Source organism: Petromyzon marinus, chromosome 2 (genome assembly GCF_048934315.1).
Source record: "Petromyzon marinus isolate PM22_M1 ecotype Great Lakes invasive population chromosome 2, UKy_Petmar_22M1.pri1.0, whole genome shotgun sequence".
Taxonomy (NCBI): domain Eukaryota; kingdom Metazoa; phylum Chordata; class Hyperoartia; order Petromyzontiformes; family Petromyzontidae; genus Petromyzon; species Petromyzon marinus.
In genome coordinates, this window is record NC_133668.1 from 4459589 (window position 1) to 4472534 (window position 12946).

Consider the following 12946-nt stretch of genomic DNA (forward strand, 5'->3'; position numbering starts at 1 on the left):
TAAAACTTTCGTGACTGCAGAATTAATATTCTTGGTTCTTGCGGTAAAGTCACGTAGATAGAAGATACAAATCTAAATTAAAAGCAAAAAAACCCATGACGTTTCGATCGCAACACAAGCGGTCTTCTTCAGGTGGAAAGAAGAGGGCTACGGAGCCATCGACTCTCGGCCGCGGAGGGACTAATGTGTGCATGTGGATCTATATTGAACTTCTTTCGCACTGCACGTAGCCAACCGTGCTAATCGGAGGTGCGGCAGTAGTAGCCTCAAGGCAGAGGTAATGTGTAGTTTTGCGACGCGTCGTCGTTCGTGCAGAATTGTGTCTCGCAATCGTCGCTGAGTCGTAGCCAAAGACACGAGATGGAAGGCTGCCACCAGGCGGTGAGTCGGTGCTACCAACAATTGCTCTGCGGTTCTCTATCTATTAAGATGGTTTCAGGTAATTAGTGAAAACCCACGCATGAGAGGGGGCAACACTCTATCCCATACAGAAGGGACAGATGATATCAGTCTACACTTTGCTGAACTTCATCCTGCTGGAAAGCCACGGTACGGCGACCTCCTCGACGCCCACGGGAAGGGAGTCTCACGACATTCATGCGGTGATCCACCAACCCTGGCCACGCGCAGCAGCTCAGCCACGACCGCCCGCACCCAAACAGGCAGAGGTGTCTGTCTCCACTTTCCCTGCCTCTCCACTCTCTCTGCCTCTCCACTCACCCTGCCTCTCCACTCTCCCTGCCTCTCCATTCTCCCTGCCTCTCCACTCTCGCTGACTCTCCACTCTCCCTGCCTCTCCACTCTCTCTGCCTCTCCACTCACCCTGCCTCTCCACTCTCTCTGCCTCTCCACTCTCTCTGCCTCTCCACTCTCTCTGTCTCTCCATTCACCCTGCCTCTCCACTATCTCTGCCTCTCCACTCTCCCTGCCTCTCCACTCTCCATGCCTCTCCACTCTCCCTGCCTCTCCACTCTCCCTGCCTCTCCACTCTCGCTGACTCTCCACTCCCTGCCTCTCCACTCTCCCTGCCTCTCCACTCTCTCTGCCTCTCCACTCTCTCTGCCTCTCCACTCTCCCTGCCTCTCCACTCTCTCTGCCTCTCCACTCACCCTGCCTCTCCACTCTCCCTGCCTCTCCACTCTCCCTGCCTCTCCACTCTCTCTGCCTCTCCACTCTCCCTGCCTCTCCACTCTCTCTGCCTCTCCACTCTCCCTGCCTCTCCACTCTCTCTGCCTCTCCACTCTCTCTGCCTCTCCACTCACCCTGCCTCTCCACTCTCTCTGCCTCTCCACTCTCTCTGCCTCTCCACTCTCGCTGACTCTCCACTTTCCCTGCCTCTCCACTCTCCTGCCTCTCCACTCTCCCTGCCTCTCCACTCTCCCTGCCTCTCCACTCTCTCTGCCTCTCCACTCTCTCTGCCTCTCCACTCACCCTGCCTCTCCACTCTCCCTGCCTCTCCACTCTCCCTGCCTCTCCACTCTCCCTGCCTCTCCACTCTCCCTGCCTCTCCACTCTGCCTGCCTCTCCACTCTCGCTGACTCTCCACTCTCCCTGCCTCTCCACTCTCCCTGCCTCTCCACTCTCCCTGCCTCTCCACTCTCCCTGCCTCTCCACTCTCGCTGACTCTCCACTCTCCCTGCCTCTCCACTCTCGCTGACTCTCCACTCTCCCTGCCTCTCCACTCTCCCTGCCTCTCCACTTTCCTTGCCTCTCCACTCTCTCTGCCTCTCCACTCTCTCTGCCTCTCCACTCTCCCTGCCTCTCCACTCTCTCTGCCTCTCCACTCTCGCTGACTCTCCACTCTCCCTGCCTCTCCACTCTCCCTGTCTCTCCACTCACCCTGCCTCTCCACTCTCCCTGCCTCTCCACTCTCTCTGCCTCTCCACTCTCTCTGCCTCTCCACTCTCCCTGCCTCTCCACTTTCCTTGCCTCTCCACTCTCTCTGCCTCTCCACTCTCTCTGCCTCTCCACTCTCCCTGCCTCTCCACTCTCCCTGTCTCTCCACTCACCCTGCTTTAGTAGACGTGTGGGACATATCTCACACACGTGAAAATGTCCACCCGACCCGTAACAACGCATGCGAAAGCTACCGCACCTACCCTAGGCCAATCTCCGGGGCTTGCACGGCGCCCGCAGCAGCAGCAGCTGGCGCCTTCACGCGAGGCTGGAATCCGCTGCCCGGCTTCCACCGATGTCTCGATCGACGTCTATGTGGAAGCGCTGGCCGCCATCGTGCCTGCAGGCTCAATAAAGTACGCCTCCAAGATGAGCGGAAAGGTGATTTTGTTCATGGAGTCTGAAAAGATGGCAAACGTCGCCATGGAGAAGGGGCTGACCCTTAAAGATTGGTACCTCACCTTGGAGCCACTGTCATCACCATCGGTACGTGTAATCATATCCAACATCTCCCCTCTACATTCCTGATAAAGAAATACAAGACAACCTGGCTACGTGGGGCACACTGGCCTCCAACCTACAGCGAGTGCCGCTGGGCTGCAAAAACCCCGCCTTGAGGCATGTCTTGTCTGTCAGAAGGCAGGTGGTCTACATGCTGGTGCCCAATGGGCAGCTTGAGGCATGTCTTGTCTTTCAGAAGGCAGGGGGTCTACATGCTGGTGCCCAATTGGCAGCTTGAGGCATGTCTTGTCTGTCAGAAGGCAAGGGGTCTACATGCTGGTGCCCAATGGGCAGCTTGAGGTATGTCTTGTCTTTCAGAAGGCAGGGGGTCTACATGCTGGTGCCCAATGGGCAGCTTGAGGCATGTCTTGTCTTTCAGAAGGCAGGGGGTCTACATGCTGGTGCCCAATGGGCAGCTTGAGGCATGTCTTGTCTGTCAGAAGGCAGGGGGTCTACATGCTGGTGCCCAATGGGCAGCTTGAGGTATGTCTTGTCTTTCAGAAGGCAGGGGGTCTACATGCTGGTGCCCAATGGGCAGCTTGAGGTATGTCTTGTCTTTCAGAAGGCAGGGGGTCTACATGCTGGTGCCCAATGGGCAGCTTGAGGCATGTCTTGTCTTTCAGAAGGCAGGGGGTCTACATGCTGGTGCCCAATGGGTAGCTTGAGGCATGTCTTGTCTTTCAGAAGGCAGGGGGTCTACATGCTGGTGCCCAGTGGGCAGCTTGAGGCATGTCTTGTCTTTCAGAAGGCAGGGGGTCTACATGCTGGTGCCCAGTGGGCAGCTTGAGGCATGTCTTGTCTTTCAGAAGGCAGGGGGTCTACATGCTGGTGCCCAATGGGCAGCTTGAGGCATGTCTTGTCTTTCAGAAGGCAGGGGGTCTACATGCTGGTGCCCAATGGGCAGCTTGAGGCATGTCTTGTCTTTCAGAAGGCAGGGGGTCTACATGCTGGTGCCCAATGGGCAGCTTGAGGAGGGCTCCTTTAAGGTCATAAACGGAGGAAGGGCGCATCGGCTGTTTGTACTGCAGGGACTAAAATGCAACCTATGCAAAGCAGAGTGGCATGTTAAAAACACTGCCCGAAGGCGGCAAATGCCCAATCCAACAGCGAGGGGACTGTGGAAAACGGATGACTCACAAAGCTCATGGTGAGATGTCAGTAGACCCCGCTCCAACTCTGGCTACTGCCATGGTGACTGAGGCTCAGCCAGCCACCATAGCCGTCATTGACAGCCGGACCTCTGAAGAGAACATTTATGGAGGATTCAGCTTCATTATCTCCAGAGTCAAGTCGGGATGAGGTCGGTTCTTTTAAATATCTCCCAGAGTTGGAGTCGGACATCGCACCCACGCCTGGGGGAGATAAAGAGAGCACTGGTGGCAAAAACGGAGTCTTCGCCATCCCAGACGCCCCTCGAGCTGAGACACGCACAGGGAAGAAAACCCGTGCAGGAACCAAGACCAAGCGCAGGACACCTGCATAAAATCTTGAGCTTGAAATAGAAGCGGAGGAAAACGCAATCTATGAAGCGGCAAAGGAAACAAGTGAAGAGGGCCGCACTTCAGACCTCGACGATGCAGCCATTGAGGCGGCCGTGGGCTCCCAGGAAACGCGAGCAGCCGAGAGCACAGAGGAGCCCAAACATGACACAATTTATTAAACCGCGGTCAGTGACCAAGAAGAGGACAATGGAGGGCCGTCTACGGAGGGGCAAGCGGCATCACCCAATAAAGCACCGACAGAGGATACCACGGCGAGTGAGAATCCTCAAAGCCTCGGGGCTGAGGAGGGAAGCCAAGAAGAGGAGGTGGAAGAAACTCTCAGCACAGCAAGTGGGGTGAGCTGACTGAAGTGGCACTCATATGTTCACAGTCGGAGCTATGGAACTAATTAGATGAAGTGCATGGCTTGGAAGAAAGAGTGACTGCAGCTGTATCAAGGTGGAAAAATGCGGAGGCAATTATAGCCTCCCTACTCCATACTGAGCAGGGCTTCAAGAGAGAGGGAAAGTCATCATCTAGAAAATAAACGAACAGGATCAGGTACTTCCTGAACCAAATAACTGCGTGGAAAGATAAAATACCTGGCAACAACTCCACTGACTCATAATGCGGCGGATAGCCGCATTAATATCAATGGGTGTAGAGGTGCACTGAAGAGACACTTTTGTGCAGGAGACGCATCTTACAACCTAGCGAGGAAAATGAATGGGAAACAGAATGGAAGGGTGATTTGTTTTTTAGTCACCTTTCTCATTTTTCTTCAGGGGTGGCAACGTCATTTACACGACGGTTTACATCCACCATAGTTAACCAAGTTGAAGTAGCACCTGGAAGAGCCCTCAATGTAACAGTCGAACTTAATGACATTTCTGTCCACGTCATTAACATTTATGCACCCATCAATGATGCAGAAAAACTTATTTTTTCCATGCGTTACAGAGCTATCTCAAAAACATCCCAAATGACGGGTGTCTGATTTTTGGAGGAGATTTCAACTGTGCACTCGATGTCCTCGACCGCACTGGCACCGAGCAGTCCAAAAGCTGTGTCCTGAACACCTTGCGGCACGTGCTCCACACGTACAGTCTGGTAGACGTGTAGCAGACGAAACATCCAAAGCAGCAAGGTTTCACCTTCATAAGAACCCGAGCTGACAGGACACTGTCGCAGTCAAGGATTTACCGTTTCTACATCTCAAAAGACTTTGAAAATAGTTCAGTGTCATTTCGTATTCAGGCTGCACCCCTGGTGGATCATCACCTTATACTACTTCAAATGAAAATACGAGGAATCCCAAGGGGATCGGCATACTGACATTTCAATAATGCCCTTTTGGAAGACACCACCTTTACTAATATTTTTGGGATCTTCTGGGTGGAGTGGCAGGGAAAAAAATATATTTTAATAACCTAGCACAATGGTGGGACATAAGGAAAGTACACATTACAAAACGGTATCAGTTGCATGCCTGGGGGGAAACACAAAAAATATTGACCAGGAAATTAGTGAGCTAGAGAACAGGGTCCATAATTTAGAGCAAAGGCGGAAGATTGGAAACGATCCAGGCCTACTACAGGAATATGTGGAGACCCTAGAATATATTAAAGGGTTGCAGATAGAATAGGCAAAATGGGCATTTATACTCTCTCGTTTTAAATATACCCTGGATATGGACCCTAGCTCAACACTTTCATTTTCATTAGTGAAGCAGAATGGTAGGCACAAATATATGGAGGGTTTATTTGATGACAAGGGGGTCCTTGTTTAAAACAATAAAGAAATAGCCTCAACAGTAGCACAGTACTATGAAAAAACTCTTTTCTCCAGGGCATATATCCACAGAGGCCCAAAATGAAATCTGGAAGGACCTGCCTACCTTCGGTGAAGAAGACAAGGATCTTCTAGAAGGATAGGTTGAACAAAGTGACCTAGGCAAGGCACTGAGTAACCTTGCCCAGAACTAATCCCCAGGGATTGATGGGCTGACAAGGGAGTTTATCGCCATTTTTGGCACTCCCTAAAAAAGGATTACAAAGCTGTTCCAGATGAAGCAGTGGAGACCAACGTGATGCCTCAGTCCTGGAGGAGAGCCGTGCTCACACTGATTCCAAAAAAGGGTGACCTCAGTCTCAGTGCTGAGCACAGATTATAAGATTTTCATGAAAGGTGCGTCTGCAAGGCTAAAGAGGGTGTTGGTTCATATTATTGGCAATGACCAGGCATACCCTGTTCCAGGGAGGACCATCCATGATGGGATTTTCTAGTCAGAGATTAGATCACTCTGTCGGAGCATTTGTACTTTCCACTTGCCTTTCTCTCCCTTGATCAAGAGAAAGCCTTTAGCAGGATTGATCACCGGTATCTACTCGGCACTCTAAAAGCTTTTGGTTTTGGGACTAACTTCATAGGATTTATTAGGTTGTTGTACAACATGGCCGAGTGTCTAGTCAAAGTTAATGGTGGAATAATTGCTCCTATAGACTTCAAAAGAGGTATCAGGCAATGCTGTCCTATGTCAGGACAGCTCTACACCTTCGTCATGGAGCCTTTTCAGCATCGACTTCGATGCCGACTCACCGGATCAATTCTAAAGCAGCCCAGTACGAGAGTGACCCTCACAGCGTATGCCGATGACAGTCTCCTGTTTTTACGAAGCTTTGACGACATCGAACGGCTGCACGAGTGCCAAGAGGTTTACTCCCCGCGTGCGTCCTCCTCCAGGATGAACTGGGAGAAGTGCAGTGGGCTGCTTGTGGGGGAGTGTGACGAAGCCCAGTTGCCTGAGTTGGCCAAAACAATGACGGTGGAGTAAACAGTGAGAGCCTTCATCATCTTGGCGTGTTCCTGGGAGCTGGAGATAAACTGTTGCAGAATATTTGGGATTTCTTGGAAGAGAAGGTGAGGAAACGACTGGAGCCTTGGGGGCGCCTGCGCAAATCTCTCACGTTTAGAATGAAAACCCTGGTGGCAATCCAGTTAGTTGCATCCACCTTGTGGTACCACTTCTTTTCCCTCGCTCCACCCGCATACCTGATAGCAAAACTTCAGACAGTGATAGCTGCCTTCTTCTGGTCACATAGGAAGCACCGTGTGGCTGCTGGCATCTTGGCCTTGCCACTGCGGGAGGGCGGGCAAGGTCTGGTGTGTGTACGGAGCCAACTCTCTACCTTTCGCCTACAAGCCGTACAGAGGTTTATCTATACAGCCTCATCACCCTTGTGGTGTTCCACAGGATCTTTTTTATATAAATAACCTGGGGGCCTTCAGTGCAGCAAGCAGCTCTTCTTTATGGACGTCACGGGTATTCCACTAATGCAGATTCCCCACTTCTACAGGAGTGTCCTACAGACCTGGGGTTTCCTTGTGCCCGCCCGACTGAATAAACCCCGGTCAGCATCGGAATTAGCTCATGAGCCGTTGTTGCGGAACCCCAACATGGCACTACCCTCTCTCTTGTGGGTCCTGCCATGGAGAAACGCATGGTAGAAGCACGTCTCACGAGGGTGGACGATTTGGTAAAACCAGGCACGGAGGGGCAGTAGCTTCTCCCTACCGAGATAGCTGCAATGACCGGAATGCACTCAGTGAGACTCGCTGCAAAGCTTGTGAATGAAGTGCGAAGATCTTTCTCAACAGCAGTGGGGAGCGCGCCTGCTGTGAGTGTTGGTAATGAGTCAGCTAGTGGTGGCCCAGTGCCACCAAAACTGAATGTCGCCCCAACACGGGAGCACACTCACCTCTCTTCATCACAGCAGCACTGGGTACACACCTCAGGGAATGACCAGGAGGGGTGCTTCTCAGATGCAGAGCGGAGGAAACTGTACGCCCAAATGGTCAAATTCCAGCATCAACAAATAATAATGTCACGCAAAGGCTATGCTTGGAGGGAGAAGATGCCCAGCAGTGATCACGTGAGGCCTCATTGGGAGCTGTTTTAATTCAATCCATCGTACAAGCGCCACGGGGATCTGAGCTGGAGCATTGCCCATGGGATTGTGACCACGAACACAATTTCTGACACTTTTCACAGAGACAAATCCAGAATGCGTATTCTGTGGTGAGCTCGAAACAGTGGCGCATCAATACGTACACTGCAAAAGCTTCGACTCACTCTACAAGCTGCTACGAAATATCCTACTGAAATGTTATCTTCATGTCTCCCCCACAATTATTATTTTTAGATATAGGGGGAACGAGGGTATCAAAGATATAGAAGGTTGACGAACTTCATCACGACCAATGCCACACTGGCTATTTATAGGGCCAGAAATTGAACAATTGAAGGAAGCGACTTATTCAGCCACTGTCGCTTCTTCAAGGCCCTGGTTTCTGCCAGAACTTGGCTGGAATTTCGGTACGCTCAGTTGACGGGGGGTGTCTCATCTTTCTTCGCACGTTGGACTACCGAGGGTGCTTTGTGTAATGTGACGAATGCAGGGGATCTGGTAATGGGTTCTTGTTGGTCTCTATGAACACAGTAGAACACAATGGGATTTATGTTACACGGGAAAACCGTGTGAAACCTTTGATTTAAAAAAGGGACACAAAAGCCAACCCCCCCTCCCCCCCCTAAAAACCGACTTGTTCAATGAAGCAAAGTGCCGCAAAACCGAGCATCTTTCTGTTTCTTCTGATTGTAAATAAAAGGAAGGAGGGCAGTCGTCACGGCAGCACCCCCCCCCCCCGCCCCTGGGGAGCCATTATCCGCAGCGCTAATTAAACGGAAAAAAAATACGCGCGCGGCTTCGTCGACGGCCGATGAACGCCGCGTGTATATTTCACTCGGTGCTGTAATTGAAACGGAGATAATGAATCGCGCGTTTCAGGGCCTCGTTTGAATCCGCACGGGAGAGCCGCGCGCGGACGCTGCCATAGATTCACGACCCAGGCCGGCACACAGAGAGAGGGGGGGGGGGTAGAGGTATGGCTCCGTGCGTGACTCTTAGCGCCGGGGTGCGAGGGGAGGGGCTGTGTAGGGCTGGGGGGGGGATTTGTTTGGGGGGGGGGGGAGGTTGGGCCGGCGGCTGCTCTGCTGTAGATGTTACAATGTGGGAGTGCATAATCTCAGCAGCATTGGTTCAGTACAAGCAAACTCGAGACCTGATGAAACATGAGCAGTCCCATCAGCGGAGTCAGGCTTGCTTAAATCAATGCTGGTGAACTGCCCAGATGTTATAGCAACGTAACACAAAAATATTGATTATCATCGCTGTGTTACTCATTCTCTAGAACGACGCTAAAGATGATTGTGTATCACGCTGTGGGGTCAATCGAAGTGAAGCTGAGAGTGCGTGTGTGGCGCGGGGTGCACTGAGACCCTTTGTCGTAGAGAACGGCCCACGGGAACGGATAGAGTAACAATGATTCCAACTCGTAACGCTGCGTCTCACGGTGTTCGCTCCGTCCTCTCGTAGATGGAGGAGAGAGAGAGAGGAAGACTCGGAGGAGCCATGAGGAGGAGGAACCACATCCCAGGAGCGAGGAGACAGCAGCAGTCACGCGGTAAAAATCTCTGCGGTTCTCTCTATATTAAGGTGTTTTCGGCCAATATGTGGATGTTTATTCATGTGGAAGGATACCGGAGCAACCGTAGAAAACCCACGCGTGCGAGAGGACAGCTCTCTATCCCAAGCAGATGGAACAGGTGGACTCCACAATTTGCCGTGCCAGCTTTTTTTCCTGACGAGCCAGGGTATACGGCTCCTTCTCGACGTCCAGACGAAGAGAGTTTCACACCCCAGCTGCGCGATAATCTACCAACCCTCGCTGCTGCGTCCACAGAGCTGCGTTACAGGCCAGATGTATCGCCACCACCGCCCGACGAAGTAGCTGCTCAGAATCATAATCTTTATTTAGACTGGAGGCTGAATCAAATAAGCTATAAAGCTCTTTTTTCACAGATGTCGCAGTATGGACGAGTCAGAAAGATATCCCTTCCAGCGCAGGCCTCTGGTTCTCACGGTCTGTGAAAGATACCCGCTCTGCCACCCACTACTGCCGCCCAGAGTAACGTCTGTAGCACGCCTGGATTTGAATCCAGCAGTGTTGCCAGCACGGCTCTCTGATCTATGCAACCAAACGGCCTCAAACATTTGCTGCACGAGCGTTTGTCTGTGTCCCACTCGGCTGAATGCCACCCGGGTATCACGCAGCTCCTGTTCACGAATTCTGTTTCACGCAAACTGCCCTGGGCCACTGCACAGAGGTTTAGGGCCTCTGTGCAGTGGGTCAGTGGACGGGAGGGTGGTTCTCTATTCCGCTCTCGCGTATGGCAGCAATGTGGTTCAGGAACTGAATGCCAATGTCGAGGCCTGTTAGCCACGACGAGAGGGCTTCAAGAGAGAGTTCGTGCAGTTTTGCTATTTGTCCTCCTCCGTTGAAGGACTGCAGATTTATGCACGGTCCATTGTTTGTTTGCATGGCCACAGTCGCACTATACTGTCTGTAGACTTTTCTTTAATTTTCCAAAGATGGTGCTGGAGTTAATGGATCGGTGTTTTGGTTATGATGCTGGTAGTACTGGTGATGGACGTGGGGGTTTTCATGGGTGCAAGTGGTGATGATGATGGTGGCTGCGGTACTGATGGTGGTGATGGATAGCTGTGGGTACTAATGTTCATTGTGATGGAGGTGGTAGCGGTGAGTGGTGCGTCGTGCCGGTGACGTTAGTGGATGCCTTGCTGTTGGTGGAGGTGGTGACGTGGTGGTATTATTGATTAGGAAGCAGTAGTGTAGCTATGAAGCCGGAGACCTGAGGTTGATTTCTGCTCACAGCCAACACCAGCGACGATCAGAACCTGTCCTGGGCCTCCCCTAGGTATACTCAGCAGCAAATGAGAACCTGGTGCGGTGTGTAAATATCAGCACCGGGGAGACAAAGGCGTCCGGGCGAGGTGCTGGCCGCCCACCCCTTCGTGCGCCGTGTCGGCCTTCATAGGTGCTCGCTAGCTGCACTTGCTCCTGCAGTCTGTTAAGGCTGCACGGTCTTTGTCTCGTCTTCTTTCTCTAATATTGTTGAAAGGTTGACTGACGAGGGAAGTACGTGGTGTGAGACCGAGGAGAGCAGGTGATAAGAGAGGTGTGATGTTGGGGGGGAGTGGAGGGAGGGGAGCGGGGGGTAGCCGCGGGCGACCCTGGCAGGGATCAGCGCCTTAACCGCCCCCCCCCCCTCTCTGCCACCTCCACGCCCGTGGCTCCGCGCGCCGCTCTCGAGACGGCAGCTTCTTAACGCACCACGCCGCGCCACCTCTGCGACGGCGTCCTGCCCGAGACGCCGCCGTGCCGCTCACACCCGCAGCAGCACGATTCGCTCTATCCCCCCAACTCAGATCCGATCCGTCGCGACAGTGAAAAAAAAAGTGAAATTCACGCGAAAAAAGAAATCGTCGAGAACCTTCGGCGGATCCGGGAGAGGTCATGCAACTCGGGCGTCTCCGCGTCGCCTCCTTCTCGAACGCGGCGTTCGTGCCGCGTTCACGGGCGGGCCCGCTCCCGCGTCTCCTTACGCGTGATGTTGTATGTCAGCATGTTTGTATGCGGGTATGTTTATGTGCGTGTAGTGGGGAGCGGTCGTGCAGCGGTTAGGGCACTGCGCTACGAACCCGGCGACCCGAGCTCGATTCCCGCTCGCGGCCAACAGCGGGTGACGATTTATCTGAACCGGTCCTGGGCCCACCCCTAGGTCGACTCAGCTTCAAATGGGTATCCCGTGTGTTGTGCAAACATCGCCGCTAGGGATGCAAAGGCGACCGGGTGTGGTGCTGGCCACCCGCGCGTGCCGTGCCGGCCTTCGTAGGTGCTCGCTAACAGCACTTGCCCTCAACACTCTGTTAAGGCTATGGGGGGAAGGGGGAGATCTTTCCGTTTCTCTTTGTGTGTGTGAGTGCGCGCATGAGCTTTGTCTGTTATCGATCTCCACCCCCCCCCCCCCTGGTGTTGGGCTCTGTGAAGAGCTACGCGGTTGTGTTACCGCAATACGAGAGCCCCCTCCCCCACCCTCTCTACCCCCCCCCCCACTCCCTCGTCCTAATCAATGCTAATGCATTGATCAGGACGATAATGAAGCATTGACATTTTGTTTGACAGCCGTCGTGTATGTGATGGTGGCGGTAGTCGCGAACAGCAATTAAGCCATAATTACGTACGACTAATCATATTATTTCTGCCAATGCATTGATCACATTTTGTCCAGAACTTGACCTGGAGAAAAAGTCGCTCAGCGACGCTTGGGCTGGACCGTCCGTCGTACGTTGCTGTTAAATGCAGCAGTGAAGAGTCTCGAGCCACCGGCGAGAAAGATGATCAGAATAGGTCCGAATCCGATTAACACATCGGTACGTAAGTGACTAATATAATATCTGTGTAAAGGTGATGATCTTGTCGGGTGGTGATGATCTTGTCGGGTGGTGGAGGGTTAACGACAATAATATTTGCATAATGATACCACGTTGCAATGAAAATTCACGATATAAGTTACCAGTCAAAAAAAAGTTAATATACACCGTGTTTATAAATACATTAAAAAAAATAATTAACCAAATACACGAAACGAGACCTCGTATGACCCGGGCTTGCGGCGAGAAACCTGGGAGGTCGTTTGGGACCATGGCATAAACATGGACGTTATTTTTCCTCTCTTAATGGCTTCTGAGTCAGCGATTGTTTTAAGGAGTTTGCAAAAAAGCACGCGAGGCAGAGGCGGGAGAATAAGAAATCGTTCTCGGGCAGAGCGAGGGCCGTAGGAGTCCGCTTCGTGTTGATCGCGGCAGCGCGAGGGAAGTCACGTGGACGCGCGAGGCCACGCGGACGCGCGAGGTCACGTGGATACGCGAGGTCACATGGACGCGCGAGGTCACGTGGATACGCGAGGTTAGGAGGACGTGCGAGGTCACGTGGATACGCGAGGTCACGAGGACACGCGAGGTTATGCGGACCCAAGGTGACGTGGACACGCGCGAAGTCACGTGGACACGCGCGAAGTCACGCGGACACGCTAGGTCACGAGGACACGCGAGGTCACGAGGACACGCGAGGTCACGTGGACCCGA